Source organism: Cibotium barometz, chromosome 19, assembly GCF_041138505.1.
Source record: "Cibotium barometz isolate CiBa-2024 chromosome 19, ASM4113850v1, whole genome shotgun sequence".
Lineage (NCBI taxonomy): Eukaryota > Viridiplantae > Streptophyta > Polypodiopsida > Cyatheales > Cibotiaceae > Cibotium > Cibotium barometz.
In genome coordinates, this window is record NC_141064.1 from 5993552 (window position 1) to 6015089 (window position 21538).

At 41.2% G+C, this 21538-nt stretch overlaps 1 pseudogene; it reads right to left on the reverse strand.

Moving 5' to 3' along the window:
• Positions 1–232: 232 nt before the first annotated feature.
• Positions 233–12751, reverse strand: LOC147628151 (uncharacterized; annotated as a pseudogene).
• Positions 12752–21538: the final 8787 nt, after the last annotated feature.

Sequence of the window (21538 nt, forward strand, 5' to 3'; positions counted from 1 at the left end):
CTCCTCAATTTTAACATACCGCCCCCCATGCAAGCCAATGTCTGATAGCACTTTTTCTATTGCTTTGATTGCTTTTAAAGATTCTTTTTTAGGCTTTAACGTCCATGCAAAGCATATGTACAAATACACCAGCTTCTCTACAATTCTACATAGTGCATGCAATGTGCATATGTGCACTCTGGATAGAGGAATATCAAGCACTACTTTGAAATCTTTATCTTTTAAATGCCTGTCACACAGGAGCTTTGTTCCATAGTACACGATCTAAAGTCTTGGCACTTGACATGCAATATAGACATGGACTCTTTGCATTTGCACCTTTTCTTATGTTATACATGCATTTTAGAATCTTCAAATCACCTCCCATGTGCCATTCCACTTTATAGTCACCAAACCCAGGCGGCACATGAAGGGCCCTTCCATTTCTTTGCTCACTAATCAGTGATGGAATTGTAGTTTGATGAAACACCCAATGAAAAATTTCAAAGTCTTCTTTATCCACCTATGTCATTAGAAAGAAGCTCATGTTTAATACAAGTTTTGTGTTTAAATTATTTCAACATAATACACAGTCATATTCAATGATAAAGAAGATACCTCAAAAGATCCAAGTGGCAATATGTTATTCTCCGATTGAACACTGAAATATCTTGCATCATCTTTTGTAATTGATGTGTCTACGGCCCTGTTCATTAGAGTGATAGTGACCCTCCATTTTTTTGTTCTTTAAAATCTCACGCTCATCAAGTTTCAAAACAAATTTTAGAAATCCTTCACATTCTTCTTGACTAATCTCAAAGAATTGCACTCCGTACCTTTGCAAAGCTTCAAGATCAAAGAAAATATTGTTGTGCTGGTTAAAGACTGCCTCTCTGTCTTTAGCAACAACGAATGTTGCTTCAATATATACTGGTGAACCAAGCTTCTCAAACACATGTTGACGTGCAGACTTTACTTGCATTGGTTTTGGAAGTAACGAACCTTTATGCTTCTTACTTTGACATTTCTCTGCTAGTGTCTTAAACAATATACTATATGCTTTCTCAGAGATGTCAGTCTCATCTAGCATTTCTTGCACTTGAGTTGCATCAAGCTGGTTCTTGTTTATAAAAGAAGACACATGCTTCTCACTGATTTTTTGAAACTTCTTTTGATACAACATCTCTTCCACTATTCCTTTTGGTACCAAATGATTGTAATGCACTCCAGCTTCAAAATGTACCTTGGACTCTGGATGAAGTAAAGATCTAAAAATAGAATAACATCAAATCTGATTACTTATGCCTAGTTTCAAACAAAGAACCTAATCTAAAAAGAGAAATATATATGAAACAAGAGTTAACATTACCTTACAGCCTATACTCGCTTCTTCATCCCTCCACTTCCAACTTTCATTTTCTCTATGTTGCAAAGTTGCCATCTTCTTTTACGTGGTCCTAGTGCTATGTCCTTTCTCCTTAAAGAAACAATCTTTTTCTCCAAGTCTTGAATTATTTCTTTGTTTGGACATAAGCTTCTCTGAATACAACCCATTTAGTTTTTTTATTTCAGTGTTCTCTATCTATAGAAAATCCCTCTACTGTTCTGCAACCATCACTTTTGTTTCCAAGTGTTGGGCATAACCCAGCAAACCTTGTCTATCATCACCCGTGAAATGTAGTAGGTTTGTGGTATGGTTGGTTTATTTTCATACAAACCTTCTATAAATACCCAAGGCCCCTTTTAATTTTTGTTTTTTGTTCCATTGTGATAGGACACAAACCTTCTATAAATACCCGAGGCCCCTTTTATGTGTCATTTTTTTCTTCACACTCTCCAGAGCACCAAAGCACCTAAACAACCCTCCTCATCATGACACCCCTAGAGCAATTCATGGACTTCCTACGTGAGACTAACTTCCCTGAGGCCATGCACTTGCACGCTATATTCACTCGCGTGGTTGACTGAACCTCCACCATTCGACTGCACTCAGATCTATTTTGCTGACATGCTCACCTACATGGAGACCCACCTGAGGCCACACACTCACTGGCATTACAGGATGATCATGGCTTGTGGGTGCCATGTAAACTACTCAAGCACATAGCCCACAACAGAAAACCCTTCAAAAAATGGCTTAAAAGATTTGAACATATGGCGACACTGTTAGATCACTTCATAGAGCTTGAAAACAAACAAGTCCACAAGCTCGGCAAAGGGGATATTGGCCAATGCTTCCTCTCATGGTTGGCATCCACATTCCTGAAGGAACCAAGGAAGGTGAGGTTAAGCTCCCCCAACTACACCTTGGGGGGTTTGTGTTGGAATTATTCACATTATTTAGAATTTATGGATTTATTTGATGGATATTTATTTTATGTGCAAGTGAGACTGATCACTTCTAACTTGTCACATATTTTAAGCTTATATTGTGAATGTCAGGTGTGCAGATCAGTTGGTGGCAGGGTTAGTGTACAGGATATGCAGGGATCCATCTATTGACGCATGGCGCATGGCGATTATTTATTTGATAGTAGCAGTGATATTTTATGTGCACATTAGTGTGCAACATTTTGATATACATTAGTTCTATTTCATGAGTGAAACTTAAAGTGTTCACATTTTTGTATTTAGGCTTATGCAAGCCCAATGTAGAGATCCATATTTTTGGCTACATGTATTTTTGGCTCTTGCTTTTTGTACAAGGAAATATATTTAAATACAACATAAAGAGGACGTGAACCACTCTCATGGTGGGGGAGATTTAACCCATTCTTGTTTTGCATGCAAAGGTTTATTCTATTTTGAGCTTGAGTATTTCTTTCAAGTTGATTTTTATAGAGGGCCAACCGTGAGCTTCCAATATTGGTATCAGAGCCAAAGAGCCAAGGAACACAGAGAATTGTGCTGCGTACTTTTCTTGTCAAAAAAAAAGTTATATATTGGGCACTCAGACGGCCCAGGACTGCTGTCCTTTGCGTGAAGGTGAGAAACGCCGACACGAAACCCTAGGGTGACACCAGTTCTCAGAGCACTGCCTATCTCCTTAAAGGGTCTACAATGCACACTGCTACAGTGAACAGCGCACCATCTGGCTACCGAGACGACTGCCAGATACAGGCGAGCATAAGGAACACTATATTCGTGAGTTTGGGAATTTCCCAACTCCCATTTTTTGAATACTAAAAAGGTGGGACCTAGATAACATGCCTATAAGTTTTTCAAAACCATATCATGTGACCTATTGTTGGAAAGCGCTTGGAAAATGGAATCTAGTGAGCTATAGAGCGCTCAATTTGGAGTAACGGTGTTCAAGTTATGATTAATCCAAAGATTTGACCACATGTCCCAAACTTATGGGAAATTCCCATATTCTCCAATATGCTGTTAAGGGGCATCTAATATATCCGACACCGGCAACACACCAACAACAAGCACCAACACAAGCGATGGACGAGCAGCGCACCGGCGACCTCCACCTCCAGGGCGGACGGGCAGTGCGTCGGCGGCCTCACCTCCCCACAATCCCAACGTGGGTGTCTCCTAAGAGACATAAGCAAAGACTCTCCTCTTCTCCCATTTATACCTAGCTTGTTTCCCCTATCCAACACAATGTGGAATTGTCTCCTCCATATCCATTCTTTGATGGGTTTGCTTTCCCTTATTAAACAATATTCTCTTGTCAAGAAGTGCTATTTGAATGTCCAAAACTTCACTCTTTTGAAGGCCTAAAATGCACCTAAACAACGTTGGGCCTAGCGTGACTGTTCTGGGTGCCTGCTGAATTTGCCAACTCTTCAAAGTTGGAAGTTTGGGATTTTGATCAAGACCTTAGTTTGAGTTTCGCCCTTTGTATTTGGTAGCAAGCCTGTTGCATATAGCCTCATGATCTTAACCCAATTCTGCCATACATCATCATCACATAGAAGCAAGTGTAAATCATTTTTGATAAAATTCTTATGTAGTGTGTGCTCCATGGTCTCCATAAAGACCTGCAAAGTTGCAAAGTAAGAAGTTAGCCCCCTTACTATAGATATCACAAAATATTAGGAGGAATCATGCATCTATGGGTTTTAAATCATTTGGAGCTTATGCTCAAACTTGAGTTTGAGCCTCACTTGCCAGTGCTAAACTAGTATATAATGGTGATGCTCGATCTTAGGTTTGAGCGTCACCTCCATATGCAAATCTAGCACTTGCAAGTGAGGCTCCAACTTAAGTTTGAGCCACAATTAGATATGCAAGTGCTACACCATCACAGAGAGGTGAGGCTTGAAGTTCAATTTCAAACAAAACTATTTAGTTTATGCAGTTTGAGAAGAAGCCTCACATGCATCTTTCTTATGCTACTGCTACACTTGAAACTATAGATCCGTAAAAGATATTATGAAAAGTAAAGAAGAAGTAATGTATGTCTATGATTTACCAAGATATAGCAAAGAATCAAAAGAGTACCTTCCAAGACTCGTCCATCTTGGGTTGATTGACACCAGGCAAAGGTTTACTAGAACGACCGTTTGCATGCCATTGTGCTCGAGCTTGTAGAAGTTGATTGAGGAATGGCTCCTTTTGCATTGACTTTACAAAACAGATAAATTTACATCCTTGGAAATGTCACGAGAAATCTTGGGCGGGCAATTTACAATTATCTTTGATCTCCTGAACCTAAATTGCTGATGCAGTTGAGGGGTCACTTTAGCCATATTTAGAGTTTGCAAGCTTTTTGTAGCACTAATGGAGTGTTGACCAGAGATAATCCAATATTCAACTTTACGAATATCTTCTTTTGCGTGTTTATCAAGGGGTTGTTTCGTAGCACGATTATAGGGCATCAAAATTGCAAGTATCTCCTCTTGCTTTGGGTCCTCAATAAAGTCTTGGGTCAAAATACGAACCCAATCCTTATTTAGCCTTCTATACACATAGTTTGAAGGAGCATGATAACATTTCATCACATCAATGCTGAAGACCTCATTTAGACCAAAGGGATAATATCCTTTCTTTATTTCTAATGAGATCATTGCTTTGCTGCCCTTGTTTGGAGTCTCAACCTCCATTAGCTCGGACGCATCTATCTCCTTTGAACCACTTGCTAGTTTTGTCCTTTGCCTCTTTGAAGAGATTTCTTGAACCTTTGTAGAGTGCTTCGCCTTTCTCTTTTTGCAAGTGCTTGCTCCTCTTCTTGCACCTGAGAGCCTGCCATGTCTTCAGCTGCTATTGTGCTTACATCAAGGACTTTTGTTTTGTCACCTTCCTTTTTATGTTTTGAAGAAGTTGCACTAGCATTTCTAGATGCTTCAAGTGCACTCTTCACTATGGCCCTGCCTTTTTTCTCCATAATTTTCCTAACTTGAGTGGTTGTTGTCTCCTTTTCAGGTATGGACTTTTTTCGTGAATCCAAAGCCTTCTTTGCATGCCTCATTGCTTTCACCAGGTCCTCCACATTATCCACCCCTGAGTCTTCTTCATTGGAAAAGTCAATGATCTTCAATCCTAGCTTTACAATAGAATTGTCCTTTCCTAGTTTACTGCTGCCAGTCATGTCTGCTGGGTGAAAAGTGTCCAATGATAAGCAAAACTTATTTGCTTTTGTAGTTTCTCCTTCTCCTTCTGGCAATACATTGCATGTGAAGCATGGGTTTGCTCTTGCATCCACATCATCCTTAGCATGGGTTTGCTCTTGCATCCACATCATCCTTAGCACCTACCACAATCCCCATATCTCCATATGATGTATCACCTTGAGACAGAAACAAATGGAGGACTCCTTTGAAGTTTGCACTAGTATCGTAGCTATCCCCACAAACCATTTTACTCCTTCTTTGTTACTCAATTTGAAGGTTTTATCCACCTTAATTCTAGGAGTGACACTTTTAGCTTGAGTTGTTGTTTCGAGAGCATCCAGAGTAAAGATTGGTGCACCATGTGGTTGCAAGGTAGCAGGCGCTCTGCTAGCTTCCATTCCTATGAAGCACAAAAAAAGTTTCAAAACCTTAGAAAAAAATGGATTTAAATGCTACATATCAAATCAAAACCTATCAAACTTAAGACCTTAATGCATGCTACAATTATTGATGCTTCACTGGAGCCTAGATCCAAGTTTTGCACTCATATGCTAGGGGTACGCTAGCATAGAGAGGCAAGGCTCAAACTCAAGTTTGAGCCTTAAGACAAAGTTCCATGTATGGGAGACTTGAAATTAAGCTGGAGTCTAGATCCAAGTTGTGCACTCATATGCTAGGGGTACACTAGTATATTGGAGCCTTAAGGCCAAGTTCCATATAGGGGAGACCCGAACTTAAGCTAGAGCCTAGATCCAAGTTGTGCACTCATATAACAGGGGTACACCAGCATATAGAGACAAGGCTCAAGCTCAAATTCGAGCCTTAAGGCCAAGTTTTATGTAGTAGGAGAGGCTCGAACTTAAGCTGGAGTCTAGATCCAAGTTGTGCACTCATATGCTAGGGATACGCTAGCATAGATAGGCAAGGCTCGAACTCAAGTTGGAGCCTTAAGACCAAGTTCCCTCTAAAGTTAAGCATGGAGAATGAGCCTTAACACATAAGTTCCATGTAGGGGAGGTTTGATCTTAAGGTGGGTTCTATATCCAAGTTGTGCACTCAGATGCTAGGGGTGCACTAGCATGCAGAGCAAAGGCTCAAACTCAAGTTCGAGCCTTGAGGCCGAAGTACACTAGCATTGAGAACAAAGGCTCAATCTAAAGTTCGAGCCTTAAGGCCGGTGTACACTAGCATCAAGAGCAAAGGCTCCAACTCAAGTTCGAGCCTTAAGGCCACACTAGCATGGAGAACAAAGGCTCAATCTGAAGGTCGAGCCTTAACACCCGGGTGTACTAGCATGGAGAGCAAAGGCTCAAACTCAAGTTCGAGCCTTAAGGCCGGTGTACACTAGCATGGAGGACGAAGGCTCAATCTGAAGTTCAAGCCTTCAGGCTGGGGTGCACTAGCATGGAGAGCAAAGGCTCAAACTCAAGTTCAAGCCTTAAGACCGGGGTGCACTAGCATGGAGAGCAAAGGCTCAAACTCAAGTTTGAGCCTTAAGGCCGGGGTACACTAGCATGGAGAACGAATGCTCAATCTGAAGTTTAAGCCTTAAGGCCGGGGTGCACTAGCATGGAGAGAAAAGGCTCAAACTCAAGTTCGAGCCTTAAGACCGGGGTGCACTAGCATGGAGAGCAAAGGCTCAAACTCAAGTTCGAGCCTTAAGGCTGGGGTACACTAGCATGGAGAACAAAGGCTCAATTTGAAGTTCGAGCCTTAAGGCCGGGTGCACTAGCATGGAGAGCAAAGGCTCAAACTCAAGTTTGAGCCTTAAGACCGAGGTACACTAGCATGGAGAGCAAAGGCTCAATGTGAAGTTCGACCCTTAAGACCGAGGTACACTAGCATGGAGAGCAAAGGCTCAATGTGAAGTTCGACCCTTAAGGCCGGGGTGCACTAGCATGGAGAGCAAAGGCTCAAACTCAAGTTCGAGCCTTAAGACCGGGGTGCACTAGCATGGAGAGCAAAGGCTCAAACTCAAGTTCGAGCCTTAAGGCCGAGGTGCACTAGCATGGAGAACGAAGGCTCAATCTCAAGTTCGAGCCTTAAGGCCGGGGTGCACTAGCATGGAGAATGAAGGCTCAATTTGAAGTTCGAGCGTTAAGGCCGGGGTGCACTAGCATGGAGAGCAAAGGCTCAAACTCAAGTTCGAGCCTTAAGACCGGGGTGTACTAGCATGGAGAACAAAGGAGCAAAGGCTTAAACTCAAGTTCGAGCCTTAAGGCCGGGGTGCACTAGCATGGAGAGAACAAAGACTCAAACTCAAGTTCGAGCCTTAAGGCCGGGGTACACTAACATGGAGAACAAAGACTCAATCTAGGTTGAGTGTTAACACATAAGTTCTATGTAGAGGAGGCTCGAACTTAAGGTGGAGTCTATATCCAAGTTGTGCACTTAGATATGTGACACATATACCATGTTTATATAGGAAACCCTTGTCATTTAGATTATATAATGTGCACAAAGATCAGTTTTACAGGTTCTCGATATATGTGAAGATACAAAAGAGAGCAGCAAGAAGTACAAACAATCTGCGGACGAGCAACGATTGACAAATGGCACACTTAGCGTGCAATCAAGTAAGCGTTTATATTGATTACTGTAATCAATTAAAGAAGGACTTACTTGTTTGCGTCGTAAAGTATTCAATTAGATGAGGAAACACACGAAACACACGAAACACAGATAGGCATGCACAAAAGTCTCCGATGTTGCACAGACATGATGGATGCTTGAAGTCCCCGATGGCGTGTGGGCATGATGGTTTTGCAGGAGTCGAAACCAACGCAGGCGTGTCGATTGCGGGAGGAAAAGAAACTGTTTGAAACGTAGGAGGACGCAGGGCTGAACGAGTACTTCAGAGACAGGAAACAGAGATGATTATTACATATGATGGCGTGCGCAATGGCGATTACGATGATGATGACGAGCACTGTACGCTCACCACACAGAATCGCTTTGGGTGCAGAATCGTGTTTAGGGTTCGCAAGTCATTTGGTTTGGTTCAAACGCGAGCTCGGACACTTTGTTTCTAATTAAGGTGAGACATTCTTTTTTTACATGGATGGGACGTGTCTTCACGGTGTGGGAACACGGCTAGTGCGGTTGGGGGGAAGGGAGAAATTTGAATTTCAAAGTTGGGGGGAAGGAAAAAATTTGAATTTCAAACGAGAGGGGCGGGGCAGCAAGCGGCGCCTCATGCAGTGTGCGGTGCGTAATCCGGTGCGCGGTCAGGCGAGACCGAGTGTGCTGCTCGGGCAATGTGCGGTGCACAATTGGGTGTGCTGTCGGGCGAGATCGAGCGTGCTACTCGAGCACGCATTGTGCCTCCCGCAGCGCGCTCTGCTTTGGGAGGGAGCGCAGCCGTGCGGCGCGCTCTGCTTCGGGAGGGAGCACCGCAGCAACCGTGCGGCGTGCGTGCTGCTCTGCCGAGCAACGCGCACGGCTGTCGTGAGACACGCTTGTCGTTGCTCTGCCTTGCGCCTCGAGCAGCGCGGGCATGCTTGGTCGAGCTCTGCTTCGGGAGCGCGAGGAGGACGAGTGCGGGTGCGGGAGAGGAGCGTCGAGTGCGGTAGAAAGAGTTTCGGTTTCTTCCCCTTGAGCAGGGCGGGCACGCTTGCTACTTCGGGTGCGACAGAAAGAATCTCGGTTTCGGTTTCTTCCCCCAAGCCCAAGCCCAGGCCCAGGCCCAGGTCCCAGGTCTTTTGATTATAGTTAGTTTCACTTTTGTTTATATACCCTTCTTCACCCACACCCCACTTGTTCTCTAGGATTATCCTAGCTTCCCTCTCTATTCCTATTTTCCCAAAGATGTGGCTCTTTTTCAACCCCATACAGAACCGTCGAGATCACATTAGTCAACTTGTAATTGACTACAGTAAAACCGGCATATCTTAGTTGTCGATGAATCCCCTTTTGTCCAAAAGTTTTGAGAATCCCCTTTTGTCCAAATTTTTTGTAAAAATGGTATTATGTAAAAATCGTCGATATTGTGACTCTCATGGCGAGGATGTGCAAATTTTTTGAGAATGCAAAGGATATCTATATTTACATGTGCAAAATCTTTTTTTTTGATATTGATGTCTTTATATTGACCATGATGCTTTTAAGCACCTGTTTTGGTGCACCAAAGCATAGTAGGGTGGGTTCTTTTTGAAGGGATGCAGCCTATGTAGTGGCATAGACACGTAGCTACACAGTCACACACATGCATAGTTACACACAGTTACACCTGTAGAGCTACACACACACACAGTTAGACACACAATAGGGACAGACACACACACTCGATCACTCACAGTTATACATAGTTAGACACACACACACTCACACATAGTTAGACACACAGTTACACCTGCAGATTTACAAACACACAATTACACACACAGAGTTATACACACAAATAGTTACACACACATAGAATTACAAATAGTTACACACACACACACACACACAAAAAGCTTGTCAAACACAAAGGTGCTTTAAAGCTGCATTAATTTTAATGGCAGTTCATGGAACTTCAAAGGTTTGACCTATCCACATCACCAATCTGTACATTCCAAAAAAGTCTTGTCACCACAAGACTCTCCTAATAATGGTACTTGCTCTGCAGTGCTCATGGTGTCTTTCAAGAATGCCACCACATCAGCCGCACACTTCAAATCCACACCATCTGTCTTGAGTTGCTCATTGAGTAAGTTCCCTTTTGACTACCGCACCTTCTCCGTCATGCTCACCTTTACCATGGCCAGACTCAAAAACGTTCCATGTCATCTCCATATTGGTAATGGCATAGTACCTGCTCACAAAATAAAATGGATGTTTAGCCTTGAATTGAGCAGCACATCCGTCAGACCATACCCAATGCTTCTTGAATTCCAAGCCTTCTTTCTGTAACCACTGTGAATGCATCAAGAAGCAATGTTGCACAAAGAGTGTATCATGAGCTTTATCATCTGAGACATAAAAGTGCACCTCTTTAATCACTATGTTATCTTTAGCCCTGTGAGACGATAGGTTATGTGTACAAACAGCGTGACTTGATCGGTGTGCCAATGCATGGACTGTATCTCATTTTTCTCCTTAAACGAGTAATTCTCTACAAAATCCATGACACAATTACATCTTGCGGAAAGTTCTTTATGCACTGTCAAAATTGCTCGGCTTGCCACCTACACACAAAATTGTGTGCAATGAACTGTTTAGTGTGAACTTTCAACATCTTCCATACATCAGCAACAACAAGCATGTTCTTTTGAGAGAGAACCTTTCTTACTTTTGCTTTACCCTCATCGTCAGCACCCACAATAATGTCCTCAAAGATTTTTACATTGCATACTTTTATGAAAGTTTCTTGCTCAGTTGGACAAATATCTAGCTTCCTTTCTGGTACACACAATTTGCACTCACCCATTAGGCATCCTAGCTTGTGAAATGCAAAATCAGAGGGTTTGGGACACACAAAAGATTCCCAAATCTATGTGACCCCACTAAACACATGCTCATTGGCAGCACACTTCCCAACCATGTCAACTTTAAAGCAAATTCTGCAATTGCATCCACAAATGGTCCATGGTGTCCATACAAGGATGTCCGAATGCGATTGAATGCCTCCTTGAGATATATCATCTGCATATGCTTGATGCAACAACAAGTGTTTTTGTCTTTTAGCTTGCGCACAAAGAATGGCTTGAACTTTTCAAAACTACACTGACCAATAACCAACTATGGGTTTGCAGCTTTGAATCTCAAAAACAAATCTGTCTGCATACATAAGAAGTAGAAAATTTATTACTTTTATGAAATGCATCATAATAAAAAAAAGCATGAAATATGTATGCACATTCAGAATGAATCAACCACACATGCAAAGCTTCAAAGCACCATTCAGAATGAATCAACCACACATGCAAAGCTTCAAATCACCATTCAGAATGAATCAAGCACATGTGCAGTGCTTCAAAGCACCATTCAGAATGAATGAAGCATATGTGTAGTCCTTTACAACATATCTATAGTGCTTCAAAGCACCATTTAGAATGAATCAACCATGCACATTGAATCAAGAATTTCTGCAATGCTTCAAAGCACCATCCAGATTAAGTCAAGCTCATCATTGAGCTTTTAAAATATTCAACTTCTTTCATGAGCACGTGTAGTGAGTAAAAGCACCATGCAAAAAGAATCAAGCATATGTGCAATGCTTTAAAGCACCTATAGATTGAGTCAAGCACAACATTGAGCTCATGTGCAGTACTTCAAACCACCATGAATTTGTGTAGCACCATGCATATTGAGTCCAACACATCATCTTGTAGGTGCAAAGCTTAAAAGCACCACACATTGAATCAAGAATATATGCACAGAGAGCACCATGTAGATTGAGTCAAGATCATGCACAATGCTTCAAAGCACCTATGTAGTGGTTTAACAGCACCATTCAATTTAAATGTGTAGTGCTTTACATAAGCATACTTTTATGCTTTCAAGAGCAACATAAGCACAAAGGCATGCTGAATTTTTAGGTCTAGAGAAGTATAACTCATGCAAATGCTAAAAATATTTACATAAGAAAAAATCGATACTAAAAAACAAACATTTTTGCATCTATATAGTTTGCATAGGTAACTTACCTGTGTCTCATCATCAAGAAAGTGGATTGGATGTTTTTCATAGGTGCATCTTTCGATCTGTTTTTCGATCTGTTTTGACGACAGATATCCTTCTTGTTTGGAGAAACATGGGTGTTCTCAGTCCAAAAGAAGGCACAAACCAAATCTTTGACCTCATCAAACTTGCTTAAAGGGCGTTGGTGCTTACACAGATCTAGTTGTAAAATGAACTTTCACCTTCATTGGAACAAAGCCTCTTTTGGTCTTCAAATAAATTTCTAAGATGTATATCTAGTAGCTTTGCAGTGCGTGTAATGGTTATATCTTCATAACAATTTATTACATTTGTCAAACAAGTCAACGCGCCTCGCTTTCATCACTTGATTTTGGAGCCCTAATCAAGTACATAGACTCTTTTAATGCATGAACCATATCTGAGTTGGCATCCCATCCCTCAACGTATTTTGCAATATGTGCATCCTGTAAGACCTCATCCATAACTTCAGAGCCCATCTTCTTCCCAAAAGATAACAATTGCTTAACCAAGTAAACACGAATTCTCTCTTTTGCTACGTTCCTTTGATCTTCATCTGATACCATTACCATTTTGGTCTTATGTTTCGCCGTGGCTCTTTGCTCTCTTCTTCGAAAAGATTCCCAGGATCTAATTATGTTCTTCTCTAGAGATGTGAAAATCCGTTGAGAGTGTGGTTGCCCTTGCATTTGTAAATCTGAAATCGGTTCTACTTCAATCTACTCCAACCTTATTGCTTTAACACTCTCCATATGAGAGAGAGAGAGAGAGAGAGAGAGAGAGAGAGAGAGAGAGAGAGAGAGAATAATAGGTCCTCAAATAAGATTAGGGAGATACAAAGATTAGGCATAATTTCTTTGTGTGCATGTGTGTGAAAGACGAAGAGAGAGTGAAAGACAGAGATTAGGCATAATTGCTTTTGTGTGTGTGTGTGTGTGTGTGTGTGTGTGAGAGAGAGAGAGAGAGAGAGAGAGAGAGAGAGAGAGAGAGAGAGAGAACAATAGGTTCTCAAATAAGATTAGGCACATACAGAGATTAGGCATAATTTCTGTGTGCATGTGTGTGAAAGACGAAGAGAGAGTGAAAGACAGAGATTAGGCATAATTGCTTTGTGTGTGTGTGTGTGTGTGTGTGTGTGTGTGTGAGAGAGAGAGAGAGAGAGAGAGAGAGAGAGAGAGAGAGTTGTGTGTCAGTGTTCCAGATTGAGCCTAATTGCTCTGTGTGTGTGTGTGAGTGTGTGTGTGTGTGTGTGTGTGTGTGTGAGAGAGAGAGAGAGAGAGAGAGAGAGTAAGAGAGAGGGGGGGAGCGATAGAGAGAGCTCTGCTCACAGTGGAGAGAAGTAATTGCCTAATTGCCTAATTGCCTCAAAGAGATCACTATGTTGGAGAGTACACTATGATAGAGAGAGAGAGGGACACGAAACATCCCACGCTTTTTCATTTTTAACAATCCACTCCTCTTTTATTGTAAACGGTTGGAATAACAAACAACAAAAAATAACCTATATGCACTTTTTGAAACATAATAAAATCCCTTCAAAGCACAAATGAGGTGCTTTCAGCATGTTGTCCCAGACAATGCTTTTTAGTGCTTCCTCCATTGCTTTGACCCCTTCAATAGCCATTATATATTTGTTAAGCTTATAACTTACTATTCTTTTAGATAAATTAATGTAGCAGCTACTCCATGAGTACATATCCATACTCATGCACTAGAGAACATTTACACCAAAGCCTCATCATCGATAACTTCTAGGTACATCTCTGGATGGGGGGGCCATGGTGGGCGAAAGCCTAGTCAATGGTACAACCCATCGCCTGGAATTTTCTTTCAAATTCTAAACCTCTCCAAATGACAAAACCATCTTCGCAAATCAATGATCTTCAATCCTTAGTGAAGATATCTATATTAGCCTCGCAAGTCGATGCGTAATTCTTTCAATCCTCACCAAGTGGCTACTTCAACACAGAGCAGTTCAATAATAGTCTATATGACTCAATTCTTGTACTTCATGTATATCTACTTCATAAGAGCACTTAAATATATATAAAAATATAAAAATCACATAGGTAGAAGAAAGAAGGAACAGGTCCTACTCAACATCATTTGACAAGAATCCTGCCACACAAAGGGACATCATCGAAGGCCAATTTCTACAAATGATGAATGTCGCTTCAAGGAATCAAATGAGGAACTGAGAATCACCATCTCGTTCTGATGATTAAGTCTACGTTCCTCCAGATCCTTCCCTCTCTTCTCTCCCATTATTAACATCTCTTAGTATCCCCACTAACGCAAATCACATGTAACATTGCTTATGATTGCCAAAAACAAAGTGAGAAAAAAGTCCAAAAAAAACATGCTCACACAAATATAAAATTGCAATCATTTGCAAAAAACCCCACCCCCCACCCCATTAGGAATTCCCAATAAACCACTAACCTCTTCATTCACTAACTAGCTTTTCTTATTCCTTCTAGAGGAACAAAGATCATTGAACATCACTCAACATCAAAGCCGTCGACAAACCTTGTCCATTCTCCCCACACAAAGGTCTTCAATGCGATCACGAAGATGCGATAGCCATCAGGAAGGGGAGGATATTAACCCAATTCTAGGGTTAACAAGATCTACCGCCGCCATTATCTTACATCAAGGATGATATAATTCGTGGTGCTCATGCTAGATCATTATGTGGAGGTGAGAGACTCACAAAATACAAGAAAATATCTTGCTTATTAAGTTGCTCAAAATACAACTAGGCTTCTTGCTCCATACAAAATGCCTTCTAGCTCCACCTTTAAATAGATAAGCTAGTGGACCTTAAGTCCCTTCACACACACACCCTTCTTGTATTTTGTGAGAGACTCACAAAATACACGAAAATATCTTGCTTATTAAGTTGCTCAAAATACAACTAGGCTTCTTGCTCCATACAAAATGCCTTCTAGATCCACCTTTAAATAGATGAGCTAGTGGACCTTAAGTCCCTTCACACACACCCTTCTCCTCCCCTTTTACATAACCTTAGTCTCTTAATACCCCCCCCTCAATACCAACTATGAAAAAAATTGGAATAGGTGGTATTGGACATAGGATGCCTTTATAACATTAGGCGTACAAGGTTAGGAATATAGGTGTGGTTACATTGAGATTTAAAATAACTTCTCAGTAGAGTTAGAGGCTGATACAAAGTTAGCCTCTAACTCTTTGTTAGGACATTTAGAAGTGATATGTCCCGTTTGTTTACACTTGTTACATTTCATTTTGTTGGGATATTTGATCCAACACTTATTTGCCAAATGACCCACCTTTTTGCAATGGGCACATCTTACTTTTGATCACTTGATGTGACAAAGCTTGTTCGATATTCAATGAAGTGGTTGCATTTGAAGATTCAACTCCTCCCTTTGGCCTCTTTTCTTTATCAAGACAAGATTGAATGACCCACCTTTTTGCAATGGGCACATCTTACTTTTGATCACTTGATGTGACAAAGCTTGTTCGATATTCAATGAAGTGGTTGCATTTGAAGATTCAACTCCTCCATTTGGCCTCTTTTCTTTATCAAGACAAGATTGAATGACTCCTTCAAGGGTGGGATTAGGTATGTTCTTCAGGGTGGTGACTAAGCTGGGATACACCTTCTTGACTGCTTTTAGCAAAACAGCCACTGCATCATCTTCATCCATTCTCGCATTCACTGATGCAAAGGCCCTTCAAGTGAGAGATGTGTTGAAATTTGAGCATAATGATGAGCTATGGTGGATCATACACTAGAATCAACATCATTAACAAGGTGATTAAGAAATGATTAAGACGTAATTAGTGAATAATTAGCAAATAGATTAATGTAGGCATGGATACTCAAAAACCAGCAAATTCTCATTAGGGCTATGCCTCAATTTATAGAGTTTACATCAAGCATCAAATCCCATTGATTTCTCCATGATTCACTCCCTGAATATCTCCACCTTTTGCCTGATTCTCTCCACCTCTTCTCTTTTCCCTGATTATCTCCCAGAATAACTCCACACTCCTAAATTCCCTCATGCTACCCATTATTCTCTCCCAGTAGATTCTCCTCACCTTTTCACAGGTTCTTTCACAATTACATCTCCTCTTTTACAGCCTCTATCCAAGAGCTTGTTCCCACACACACCCTATTCACTTGTATATTTCAACACCTCCCCTCAAGTGAATACTCCTAGTACACCTAGACCCTATACCAAGTTTGCCACCCCTTACTTGGTAGTCCGCGACCAGTGTCTACTCCTCCCCTCAAGTTATCTCAGCACACCTGGACCCTGTATCAAGTTTCTTTCTTACTTGACAGTCCGCGACGAGTGCCTCAAGTCCCTAAACTCCATAGTCCTTGACACTCTCTCTCTCAATGTGTCCAAGGCTACTATAAGTGCCCACGACCTTGACTAAAGTGCTCACACATACATCTACCACGTGGCCTACATCATCGGTGGCTCAGAGGTGGTTTTACTTTGTTGGGGCAGGTTACATTGGGTTGTGGGGTCTCTCTCTCTCTCTCTCTCTCAGAGATTTTCACATGGCTCCTCACTCTTTGGAGCCTCACATCTTCTCTTTTCTTCAGTCTTCTTGTCGTGGCAGCATCTCTCCACGCGTCCGTCTCTTCTTTCAGTCTTCTTGGGGCAGCTTCTCTTCTCGTGGTAGCTTCTCTTCTCGTGTCCATGTCTTCCTTTAGATCTTCTTCTCGGTGTGGATCCTCTTCTTGGAAAGAGATATTCTTCTTCTTTCATGGCTGGGGCCATGAGCTTGTCCGTCAAGTCTTTTTTGCTCCATGTGAGCAACATGTTTCAATGTTTTGCTGACAGTTCCTTTGGGCTTTTTATGTTTATCTTGTGTCATTATGCAATGCAAACCCAAATTTATGTGGGAGGTCTTACCTCTTGCCTTATTCTAGACAAGGGCAGTGTGTCTGTTCCCATTTTTACACTGATGCAATGTGCCCAATACATAATGCGTATAGCATCCATTCTTATGCACATTCCAAATGCAACTCTGGCTGTGAATAATCTTGTATTTGAGTGAGATTTACAGGCATTAACCAAGGCTTAAATGTAAAATGATGATTTTCACAATTTTATCAGTACAATTTTTCCAGAAATTACATTAAATTAAGGGTAACCAATTTGTACAGGATGGTTGGAGTATCAAACCAACTCCGATTTGCAATCTGAAGTTATAGGGATCTGTATCAGATACCTAATGGTTAATTTGAACCCTCAATTGCACCAAAGTATAGTGATTAGCACTGATTAATCACTGATTAGTAAATTAATGCTCTGTTTTGTGTACAGAAAACAGAGTATGCGGGGAGTCCAGATCTGGTGCCTTCCACTTCAAATGAGCTCAAATGCTTTCAAAGGCATCAATAGCAATGAGCCTAGTAGAGGATTAAGCCAAGAAACACAAGATTTGACCAAATAATGAAAGCTTAATCTCTGTTTTACCAAAGTCACCTGCAGATTTGATGAAGAGCTTTGATCTCAATGTAGACTTGATGAAATTGATTTCTGTCTTCACCAGCTTGTAGAGCATGCTTAATTACCCTTTGTGCTAAGAGAAATTAGAAACATTTGAACTGTGCTTGAAGAAATCTCCATTTTGCTTCAGAAAAACGGCGCCTGCAAAATTCGTAAATTCAGCTGCTTCCGCCGGCGGTTTGCTGCATGGAGTAGATGGGCTTGAAGCTAGGGATGTTAGCTATTATGTGCTAGAAGTTCTTGCCCTAATTTTGAGTGTGCTAGATGCTAGAGACCCTCCACTGGCTGGGGGTGAAGGGGAAGATGAAAAACTCACTAAAAACTGATTTTTTTTGCTAATTACTTACTAATCATGATTAATTCACTAATGGGCTCATAAATCTGGTTGATTCTAGGCATGGCTCTGATACCATGTTGAAATTTGAGCATAATGATGAGCTATGGTGGATCATACACTAGAATCAACATCATTAACAAGGTGATTAAGAAATGATTAAGACGTAATTAGTGAATAATTAGCAAATAGATTAATGTAGGCATGGATACTCAAAAACCAGCAAATTCTCATTAGGGCTATGCCTCAATTTATAGAGTTTACATCAAGCATCAAATCCCATTGATTTCTCCATGATTCACTCCCTGAATATCTCCACCTTTTGCCTGATTCTCTCCACCTCTTTTCTTTTCCCTGATTATCTCCCAGAATAACTCCACACTCCTAAATTCCCTCATGCTACCCATTATTCTCTCCCAGTAGATTCTCCTCACCTTTTCACAGGTTCTTTCACAATTACATCTCCTCTTTTACAGCCTCTATCCAAGAGCTTGTTCCCACACACACCCTATTCACTTGTATATTTCAACAAGATGAAGGCTCCAATGCTATCTCCCTCTCTTTGAGTTCCAAGCTGAAAAATTCAATTTTAAGTGAGATCTTGGAATTCAATTTTAAGTGAGATCTTGGAATTCTTACCACGAGTTCCATAGAGCTTATCAAGCTCATCCCATTTCTCCTTTACAGTCGGAAGCTGGTCCACATGGTGGATGAGAGCCTCATCAAGATGAAGCATGATGATGGCTTGTGCCCTCTCATCATCTTTAATATCTTCAGCCTTAGTTCGATCAATAACCTTAGTGCCGGAGATGAATGGCCAAAAGCCTTTGGACATCATCTTGTACTTGCTTGTACTTGACAAGGAGTTGCCGAGTGTGGAAGCCCTCTCCTGAGAACTTCTTAATTTGGGTGTTGTCCTTTGACATTGGGTATTGATGGAGATTACTAGAGAGTAATGGGTTGATTTATGAAGAGGAAAAATCTAAAAAATTTTGATATTTTGGCTTAAGTAGAAAGAGAAAGGCTTATGAGAGTGCAACCACCCTTAATCAAGCCAAGGATGTTGCATAAAAAAGGAGATTAAGATGGTTAAGCTTATGGTTTAGCACTTAGGGTTTGTGCCCAACCACTAATTCTAATCGGGAGAGCTTCATTAATATTAATAAACACTTTATTTGGTGATTAAGATCATCATTAGTGTTAAAAAATATGATTAGTGCTTAAGAGCACATTTCTAGCATCTAATGACACTTGCATTGGTGATTAGATTCACCATTAGTGTTTAAGAACACTCTTAGTGTTTAAAAAATACTTTGGAATGACTCCCATTTGTTGGATTAGAAGCCTTATTAGTGTTAATCAACACTAATGGTGATTAGATTCACCATTAGTGTTTAAGAACACTTTGGAATGACTTCCCTTTGTTGGATTAGAAGCCTTATTAGTGTTAATAAATACTAATGGTGATTAGATTCACTATTAGTGTTTAAGAACACTCTTAGTGTTTAAAAAACACTTTGAAATGACTCCCCTTTGTTGGATTAGAAGCCTCATTAGTATTAATCAACACTATTAGTGCTTATAAGCACACTTTGAAAAGTTTTGTGCACTTGAAGATGATGTTCATGATGGAGCTTGATGAGAATGAGGCTCATGAATACCTCATGGTGTATGGCCACCGCTTCAAACTCAAAAATAGAATCAGCAAAACAAGCCCTCACAAGAGCACTTGGGTGATTAGAGCAAAGAGGAGAGGATTAGAGCAAGAAATAACTTAATTTTGAAGCTTTAATGGTGAGCTTCAATGGCTTTGAAGGGGCCAACCCTAGTTTTTTCACTGTAGCAAGCGTGTCGAGCAACCATTGGGGCTAGGATTAGAAGTGTAGATGCTTGAGGCCGTGGTCTTCAAAAGCCCTCAACTCTCATAGCTTATAGTCACCTGCAGACGGTGAATCGCTATATAGAAGTAGGCAAAGCAGAAAACGACACCGTGTTGAACCAATCGTAATGCCGCAACAGTGAGTGAAGAAATCAAATGATTGACTGTATGACCCTGAGTGCCCAGGCCTCTTCTACATTTTCCCTGATGAGATCTTGCCTCGACGAGATGATGGAAGGCCTGCACTAGCAGGAGGTTCAGCTCCACAAAGGAAAAGATAAAAAAAATTGACCTATTCTACACCACAAAAGTGACCTACTCTTGCCAAGCTCTAGATACCATGATAGAATTCGTGGTGCTCATGCTAGATCATTATGTGGAGGCGAGACTCACAAAATACAAGAAAACATCTTGCTTATTAAGTTGCTCAAAATACAACTAGGCTTCTTGCTCCATACAAAATGCCTTCTAGCTCCACCTTTAAATAGATGAGCTAGTGGACCTTAAGTCCCTTCACACACACACACACACTTCTCCTTCCCTTTTACATAACCTTAGTCTCTTAATAAAGGAGTCACGATAGATACACCAAAGGGTCATACATTCAAGATATGAAGTAACAGTGTCCAAAGCTACAACTTGGACATGCGCCAGTAATGGTGTGACGGAATATTTATGGTGATTCCTGCTTCAAGAGCGTGTGGTAGCAAGTTAGGATGAAGTCCTAAGTGATTTACTTCATGGATATATTATGAGAGTAGTCATTATAATAGCATTAGGCCTCTTATGAGCCTAAAGTGCCCGGCTGGCCATAGTTTAAGTGAGTGTGAACACTTATGGCCATGTATATAAGTGAACATCTCTCATAATACAACATACTCTCCCATTGTGTAGTCTTGCTCTTGCTAATCCTCTTGCTAATCTCTCTCCCTAATGCATGTTAGTGAGTGTGTGTGAGTGAAGTGAGATGAGAGGAGGGACGAGTACCCATAGTGCAACGTGGCCGTGTGACAACGCTCTCATGGGAGGCACATTGGAATTGCTTCTCAAGGAGTTGTAGATCTTGGAGACCTCAAGGGTTACGGGCTCGGCCATTAGAAACATCCTCATGACGACAGTTGCAATTCACCAGGTAATCTCTTATTAGATGTGTTTCAAGGAGGGTTAGGGTGAGCCATAACAGCTTCATCAGATGATTTTCTCACTAAGACTCTCAACCCCGAGGAACCACTAGTGGATGTCCAACCACAATGGCTAAAGTAGACACTACGCAACATGAACCAGATGCAGTTAGTTTGATAGTCGACCGTATCCTTGATCTCCCAACTCCGGAGTAAGAGAAAATCAACATACTGGGAATCCACTTTTGAAACCTCATCTAATGCAGCAAGCTCTTTTGCAGATAACTCCTTTCTACCCCACCACTCCAAGCCAAGCCAAAGCATATGCCACAGGGGTTCAGCCCGCTCATGTACCATACCCTCTAGTTGGTGAGACAGGTTGGATGCAAGCGATCTAGGGCACATGGAGCACTAAGGCCTTGTGGTCCAATGTGGGTAAAGTATGTAGGCTAGCTAACTCATGGCTGGCAAACTTACTTGAGATTAAAATAGTCATATTC